Source organism: Etheostoma spectabile, chromosome 4, assembly GCF_008692095.1.
Source record: "Etheostoma spectabile isolate EspeVRDwgs_2016 chromosome 4, UIUC_Espe_1.0, whole genome shotgun sequence".
NCBI lineage: Eukaryota > Metazoa > Chordata > Actinopteri > Perciformes > Percidae > Etheostoma > Etheostoma spectabile.
The window spans coordinates 10,111,544-10,120,684 of NC_045736.1; the positions used below are offsets into that span (position 1 = coordinate 10,111,544).

At 37.7% G+C, this 9,141-nt stretch overlaps 1 long non-coding RNA gene across 1 annotated transcript in view; it reads left to right on the top strand.

Moving 5' to 3' along the window:
* Positions 1-413: 413 nt before the first annotated feature.
* Positions 414-9,141, top strand: part of LOC116688081 (uncharacterized) — a 22,612-nt gene continuing 13,884 nt past the window's right edge. The window contains exon 1 of the long non-coding RNA XR_004331699.1: positions 414-425. This is a non-coding gene — a long non-coding RNA (uncharacterized LOC116688081). The remainder of the gene's footprint in view (positions 426-9,141) is intronic.

Genomic DNA, 9,141 nt, shown 5'->3' on the forward strand with positions numbered 1-9,141 from the left:
ACACCATTTCCCCATATTAAACCCAAGAGGGAGCACATGCAAGAGCTTTTCTTTTCTTTTCTTATTGCTTATATTACAGAAAAATAAAAACCCACCCCATACCTGGGGTGTAACAATGCATCAATCTGGATCGATATATCAATTTAACGATCCAATGTGATCTAAGCATGTTGTCATTTTAAAGACCTGTCTTTTAACTAGAAATTCCCGCTTTATTTTTATTCTTTTATGTTAAATGAATAGTTAGTTTTTACTTTAAATGTCTGGAAGAGCTTGGTTATAAAATTGTCAAATCCTATTTTAGTTTTTTTTTGTAAATATTCATACATAGACGGGCTTATTTATCATCTTGTATCATTGCAGGCCTCTGAATTGAATCAAATTGAAATTGTATTGTGGCAGACTTTGTGACATCAGTAAATATTGTATCGTTCTCCAAAAAATAAAAATATCATATTGTGATAAAAGGTGTGACACCAATGCCCCACACCCACTTAAAGATCTTAAAATAATGGCGTCAACATGCCTGCCTGCCTGCCTGCATGTATGCATGCAGTCATTTTAAATGGCCATTACATTCTTATAAATTCATTTACTCATATGAACCATAACAAAATGGTTTATTTACTGTTGCTTGTTATCCCCATGAACTGAGCCATGTATTATCATGTTGATGTGTTGGCTTACAGGCTCACAGCCAAGGTATCTGTCAAATTTGATAGATGTGTATCGTGAAGTTCTGTATGTCGTACATGGACTGTAAGCTGCATATGAACTGTCATCTTGGGATGAATAAAGTTGTCTGAATTTGAGTCACTAGAGCATCTAAAACGTGCATTCTAAGATTAGCTTTTGTTTGCAGGGTAGACGAAGATTTCAATTGTACAATAAATAATAGCTTTCATTTCATCATTTTATTACATTTATTTAACCAGGAGGAGAGATCTGGTCACACGGCAGCATATAGTCCCATTAGGATGTGTGTGTTAATCAAGGGTTCTGTGGGAGCACATGCTGGACATCGACTTTACTGATAAGTGGTGGAAACAGGCTGTGGAGATAACCCCATGCAAGAGCTTCTTCTACCAGACTTACAGTTCCAGGTCACTGGGTTCATTTGCTTCTCTAAAGCCTGGGTAACTTAAATAAATCCTGATGTAGAGGACATGCTTCTGTTACAAGCTTCTTTACTCAGCTTAATGTTTTCTCTGTGCTCGATCCTTTACAATTTTTGGCAAGACTATTTTGATATCACGTCTAATACATTTCATTTCACGAGGGACATTTTTTACTTTTTTCCCGATCGTTTTTGTATTTTTTTGAATTCATTTTGGCAAGGGTGTGTTTTGTTCTCTCAAATTTTATAAGTTCAACCTCAGCACCATTCTATTATATCCGGCATTCAATCAAATACATGCTATTTTTGTGGTTTACACTTGGCTTATTGCTGCTGTATCATAGAGCACTGCAGTACAGAATCAAACACTGGTAGTGATGGTCAGGACTGATGTTTGTGGAGAATAATAGAGTGTAATAAATGATAAAATGGAGAATACTAATATATAGTATTCTATATAAATTAAAAAAGGGACATTTTGTCCTTTAAGGTAAAAAGAGGGAGGTTTTTTATTGTTTTATTTGACACTGCACAAAACACCAAGCATCAAAATCAATGTTGTTGCTTATCACTGACATTTCCCCTAGCATTTAGTACACAGAGAATATTATATTTTGTAGTTTTTTTATAACAGTACATCATGTCAACAAATTGGTATTTGAAGGGTTAGAATTCTGAAAATAAATGAACACTTGGTAGTGATGGTCAGAACTAAAGTTACCTAAAATATTTATCTCATGTTAAGTGGCTTAAGCAGCTTTAGGTGGGGGACATGAGAGCAACTTTTTAAAGGGATGCACAAGAGTTAAGCAATTGCTCTGAGAGTCTATATGCATCGCATGCAGACACCAGAAGGGTTCCTTATGCATCGTTGGTATCAGGCAGTGTTCTAGTCATCCACCTAAACCAAGATCAAGTCATCACCAAGACTTTGAGGGGTTGAGACCAAGTCAAGACCAAGACCAGGCCCAGTGCGAGTCCCAGACTGCATGACACGATAAAATGTGGAAAATGCTAACCACAAGCACTCCTTAAATTGATCTGAAAGATCCACCTTCCCGTTAAAAAACACTTACAGAAAACACGATTTGGCTTACACCCCCCACACAGCCAGAGCTTCTTCAACCTATCTCCCACAGTCACTTTCTTGAGAGTGCGTGTTTACGGGGCGGGGAGAGGGGGGGTTGACAGTAACAAAAAGTTACTGGTTTCATTTGAAGCAGGATATTTTACATCCCATCACAGTAATGATGTTGACACATACATCAGACAATGCATATGCACATATGATGTCCCTGCAGTTGTGGTCTTAAAATAAAATCCAGAGTCCTCTTTATCTGAGAACGAGATTCCGAGACTTTCAAAAAGTGAGACCGCAAAGTAAGACCAAGATCGATCTCGAGTGCTACCATTGACCAAGCTGCTGTATTTGACATGCATTCAATTCCAAACTTTTAAACATTTTACATCTAAGTTTGCCGTCTACAACTGGTAAAGATCAAATGTGAGCTCTAAAACATCCTTTTGGGAAAGGAAGACCTATTGTAACCTACTTCAGCGCACTAAAGTCATTACTACCAGACAAGATCAACGGAAGTACATTTCCAGGATAATTGCCTGACATGAGTCACGCGCCGGATGTCCCTCACCCATCCGCCGTCCGTGTGATGCCGCTCTCAAACGAGCTAGCAAGCTTCACCCTGAAAATGGCAAGTTTTTAATCAAATTTGGATTGCGCATTAGGCGGATCTGCTTTGTTCTTTCAGGGAATGATTGTAAATATTTACAAAGAATATGTTTGATACCTTTACTGTCTAACTGGGACATTTTTGGGACCGATTGGCGAGGTTTCTATGGATGAAGTGAACACGGCGTTACACTGGCAAGAGCTAATTCCATTTAACCATGTGTCCAGCTAGTTTAATTAGCTCACGTTACTGTATTGTGTGAAATGTTCCACCAAAACAAGTTTCTTCCTGAGACCGATTTGGAGAGCCACCATCGCTGCGTCCAGAGCTTAGCTCCTCCCGAGACGATTGTGATTGGTTCAAAGAAAAAAGACTAACCCCAGACCAAAGCCACTCTCCCTCTTTCTCATCAAATGATTTCCCTTCTTTTTGTTCTGTCTTTGTTTCTGCATTGCTGTGTTTTATCATCACTCTACTGAACGGGGAGAGTTTGTGTGCTGTTAACATTGCTTCGGTTCCCATGGTGGAAGTATCGAAAAATAAATAGAACAGGGGAAATACTGGAATCATGGTTGATGTGATTGGATTTCAGTGATGTCCGGTAATCACGTATTCCTAATAAACGTGTTAAAACAAAAATACAAGCTCCATGTGTACTGTTGTTTTCGTGTGTGCGGTCTGACTCTTGTCCATGTCGGATGACTTTTCGGGGGCCAGCGGGGCCACAGAGTGACTGACCTCTCCACAGATGTTATTACACATAGATGAGGCCGCCCATCTGATCAATAACCACTCACTGCGTAATCACACCAACATGTGTGTGTATGTGTGTGTGTGTGTGTGTGTGTTTGCCCTCTCTCTGTCTCCCTCCATCTCTCGTTCCAAACGTTGTTTTTGCTACTGTATTGTATTTAACCGTATCGATTTCTCCGTGAACCACCTCCTCTAGGTTTTCTGCAGGAGGACTCTGATCTGCAGCTGTAAACTTGTTGTACTCTATTTTTCTGTTTAACGCGTGTAGAAAGATGAAAAACAAGCTAGAGCACCTCGTCTATGTGGCCTGAGCTGTCGATGATCAGAAGAATATTAAGAGCAGTTTAGCTGCTTGTAAAAAGTTTCTTGTAAAAGTTGTGAAGTGTAGTTACTCTTAATAATGCATCAGTGACAGTTTATTGGCCGGTAAATATTATTTGACCGTAGCGGAAGTCATTTTCTCTGAAAGAGCACTGTAAAACTTTAATTGCTTCTGTTTAGCATTAAGTTAAGCCTCTGTGGGATTTAACTGCTGTCATTTGTGTTGAGTTACAGTGTGTGGGCTGACAGTCCGAAACAAAATGTGTTAAAGAGTTAGAAGTTCATTTTTTTGTAGACATGTGGGGCTTGTAAAAACAAAAACCAAGAGTTCAGGAATAAAAGAGGCTACAGAAGAGTTTTCATTGACAAAAAAAATCTCAACTCAAGGGTTTTCGACAGCTTCATTGAGTCAGGTCATTTTAACATAGATGTTAAAACTTTCATCTCATCTCATCCATGGTGATTTAAAAGTAAATATAAAATGTTCGGAAAAACAGACAGTTCCGGAACGAGGCAAGGTGAGTCTAACTGTACAGCCCCTTTCAAGTACAAAGCAATTCAAAGTGCTATACATAAGACGTGAGTACAGGTGTTGAGATGAAGTACAGTAAAACAACAAGATCGAAAGATACAAGTGGACCTTGAGTTGAAATTGTTAAGTTTGTGAGATTTGTGAGAGTGCCAAGTTTAACATCCTGAAATACAATACTATACATGCCGTTTTCCATCAAATGTCTAATACATTTTTAAGTTTTGTTACATTTTGTCCAGCATAATGAACATGTTTTTTCCCTGGTCAGCCATTCCTCTTCCTCTCTCTGGGATATTGAGATAAAATAAAATGAAAATGAACAATGTTAGTATAAATGAATAAACAGTGCATTCAGGAACTTTCACGCACTTTATTGACTGAACATATTTAATTTAAAAATAGCCTTGACTTACAGTTTTTGGCATTTTATTCTACAAACAATAAATGACAAAACATGAACACATTTTTAGAATTATTCTTTGGCAAATATTAAAATCGAAAGAAATCAATTTTTGACTTTATTTTGATCATTTGCTACTGTATTCCAAATTGAGCTTTGTCATTGTGAGTTTTTATGTGTAGAATTAGTTACCAACATTGCCAACACAATACAATGTGCAAAAAGTAAATGCTTTCTGAAGTCACATATCGACAACTATCGATATCCATAACTACACACATAACTACATAAAAATGAACGGATCAGTACAATTGTTGGGGTTTTTACAGTAAATCAGTTTCTGTCATCTCTACAAAAACTCAATAAAACTTGTCGAACTTTTCTAAACTGACTAATGCCTTATCAAGCTTTTGGCTCAAAGGGCCACAGGGTCAGAAAAACATTTTGTACGTCCTGTCCATTTACGGCAAACCCCCCCCCCCCCAAATCATAAACTTGGGTATGGGAGGATTGTGTGCATCGACAGCAGCGTGATTATTTGTTTGACCTGAGCTGTGTTCTCTATTAACGGCCTGCGGAGGAAGTCAGAGACCTGCAGTCTGCTGCCTCCCGGGGAGCACACAGTAGATATTCATCTGTTTATCATTAAAGGCTCAATCTGTCAAATGACCGGATCAATAACTGTTACACATTTTGGCAGCTTTGTGTGTGTGTGTGTGTGGGTGTGTGTGTGTGTGTTTGTGTGTGTGTGTGTGTGTGTGTGTGTGTGTGTGTGGTACTTGGGTATTTGTCCTTCAGTTTTGTGCAATTGGAGGATTTTTGCCAAGTAACTAGCAGCTTGTTGTGAACCCACTGTTCCATTTGTTGGACATGTGTGTGTGTGTGTGTGTTTTGTGGTGTGTGTGTTGTGTGGTGTGTGTGTGGTGTGTGTGTGTGTGTGTGATTGGGTGTGTTGAGAGAGAGAGAGAGAATGCAATGTCCATATGTGTTTATCTTTTGTGGAGTACTTGTACTTTTTGTAATCCTTTTACTTTGACATTTTGAGTAATCACTTTTTGTTGATCGTACCACTGCAGTATACGGGGAGGCCTTCCTGTAACACTGGATGTTTTATACTTGTAAATTAATGAGCATTGAAAAGGAACCTGAGTGCTACTATAGGCCAAGGTCACATATAAAGGCATGGTACTGTGGCTCAGTAGTTCAGATGCCATGTATCCACACTACAAGGTCCCCAGTTCAAATCCAACAAATGGACCTTTAATTCATGTTCTCTGTCAATCTTCACTGTCACTGTCCAATAAAAGAAAAATGACAACAAAACAAATACAAGTCCAAGTCCATTTCATGTGGATAAAGATATATCAGTATGTATGCTAATTATGTACGCTCTTATTGATTTTTAAAGCATCAATAAATGAATCATCAGATTAAATGATGTGATGTCTCTCCTCTAGATGGGACCATCGTATTCCACTTCATTGTGGAGATGTTGAGAGTTTGCAAACACACACACACACACACACACACACACACACACACACACACACACACACACACACACACACACACACACACACACACACAGTGTCCAGCCTTTCAATATTTTACTTAAGAAAAAGTACAAAAGCAGGGGATCAAGATGTACTTAAAGTAACAAAGGTTAAAGTACTCATTTTGCCAATTTTTAGAATAATGCATATTATTTTATTGGATTATAGCTAAACAGATTATAATATCACTTTAATGTTGCAGCTGGTAACGTTGGGGCTAAGTTGAAATACTTTAAATACTGCTGTGTAAAATATCCTGATATTTCATGTTTTATTTGTCTATAATATTTTTTATGAATAATCTGTAAATGTAATGTAGTGGAAGTACAATATTTTCCTCTGAAACGTAGTGGAGTAGAAGTATGAAGTAGCAGAGAATGGAAAGACTCAAGTAAAGTAAAAGTACCTAAAGTTATACTTAAGTATGTGAGTAAATGCACTTTGTTACTTTTCACCACTGCATAGAGCTGTTTTCCTTTTTTATGAACAGTTTTTAGCATTTTTAGTTATGATCTTCCCTGTTGAGGAAGGCTTTATATGCATATAACAGCATAACAGAGTTGATTTCTCCATTGTTACTACAGCCTTCTCAAGGTTCATATTCATCCATCCCAGCTTTCAACGTGGCTCTACGCAACATGCCCACATTCATCTCAAGGCTTAAACACTGCATGCAGTAAATTTGTTCTTATTATTATTTTATTATTGGCATTTAAAACAAATATAATACAGCAAGAGTAGCAGCAGTAGTCTGCATTGCCTGCACAGAGAGAAAGCGATAAGAGATATATTTTTTAAACATCTCAAATAAAGTATTACACAAACCTAGCTGTGATACTCATCCTGCAACACATTTTTCTGCTTGCTGCAATTCAATATAAATCTACTGTATATTCCTCGTTAAACTCATTTATCATTAGTGTTAAATTATATCTCAATTGCATATTTGACATTGGAACCTTTTTTATTATCATGGGTAGATATAATAAAAGCTTTCCTCTTACGTGCTTTAGTGTAATGATTCACATGCAGGGGTGGAAATTAACTTTAAATTAACTTCACCTGCAACTGTGTATGGTGGATTCCAAAATCTACCAGCCACTCAACTTTTTAACCAGCCACATTCTTAGTGTGTAACTGCATGTACAAAAAGAACTATAATACGCAATCATGTTTATTTCATAAGGTCTTAAAGAAAATACTGACATTCTCTTCCTCTTAGTACATACACACAGTGTTTCCAGTAGGATTTACAGACTTTGGACCAGAATAAAATCTGTTTTACCACTGGAAGTCTGTTCAGCTTTAACGTTACAGCTGTCACACAGAGCTAACGTCAATGAACAAGTCCAGATGCATAACATTTTGCAATGTGCATCTCAGACCACATTTTAACTCAATATGACCACTATTACTGTGATTACTTAACATTGGGCCAAAATATGAACAATGTCGTCAGTGAACAAGCCAGCTAAACACCGCTCCAGCACATAGACGTGCCTTAGAAACAACAGTCACTGTGTCTTTCAATTTTCCTTTTCCTTTATATTCTGAGACCGGATGTTATTTTCATGGCAACAGTGTCAGTGTACCAGTGTTGCTCAGCACGGGCTAAAATGACTTTAGATCAAGATTCGATAATACTTTATTCATCCTTCAGTGGGGAAATGCCCTTATTACAGCAGCAGCAGTTTCCTACAGTAAAAGCAAAAAAACAAACAAGTAAACACACAAACAACAGGCAAACAACAGACAATGAGCAAAAGGTATTGAATGAATGTAAAGTGGCATTAAATAAAAGGTATTGTAAAGTGCGGTTGCCATAGTACAAAAAAGAAATATTGCAGTGTAAGTAAGTAAGCAGCGTTAAAAATAAATTGAATATGTAACTAAATAATGTAGCAAAAGTAAGTAACTATAATATAAATGATATTGAACTGTGACCATAAATAATATTGAAAAAGTAAGTACTAGTAATGGAAAAATATAAATACAGATAATAAGTGAGCATCCGAAAAGCGTATCTCCCATGGGAAGATTCTGAGGCTAACAAGCCATCACCTTCAGCTAGCATGCCATTGATTCCCATTCATTTTGGTCTCTTTGACAACAAATAACTTTACATCTTAAGCATTTAAAAACTCTGTCCATTGTAAATTTCTAAAGAAACACAATAATGTATAAAAGGCTTTTTGTGATATAGGCTAACGGTTGTGTCATAACCACTCAACTCACAATACATCTTGAAATGAATAAATGAGGCAATACATATAAAGATATAAGTCAATATAGTTCAATAGCCTTTGATTATCTTACAGACTCAGACTAAAAGCAATTAGCTAGCCTTCCTGGCATGGCGCAGAAGACCATATCATTATCTGCCAAAGAAATAAAACCTTAATACACCCATGAACAAAACACGAGCTTGGCAGACCAGCTAATTTTAGCTAGTGTGGGTCACACTAGCTTTGCACGCGGACCAGAATCAGTCAGCACTGGGGACCCGGGTCCCAACCTGTGGTCACATTGGGCTGATTGCTAGCTGCTAGCTAGCTGCTACTTGAAAAAAACAGCAGCAGCTAACATTAGATGCAGTACCTGATCCCGAACCACCTGTGACTCTCCGCCAGATCGGCAAACTCAACGGCAGCAACAGAAGGTTTGCTGGGATCAGACCTTGGCGCTGTAACAGTATCGTTAATGTAACAGTAACGTTAATGTAACATAAGGTGACCAGATTTCTCAGACAAAATCCGGGGACATTTTCAGCTCAGAAG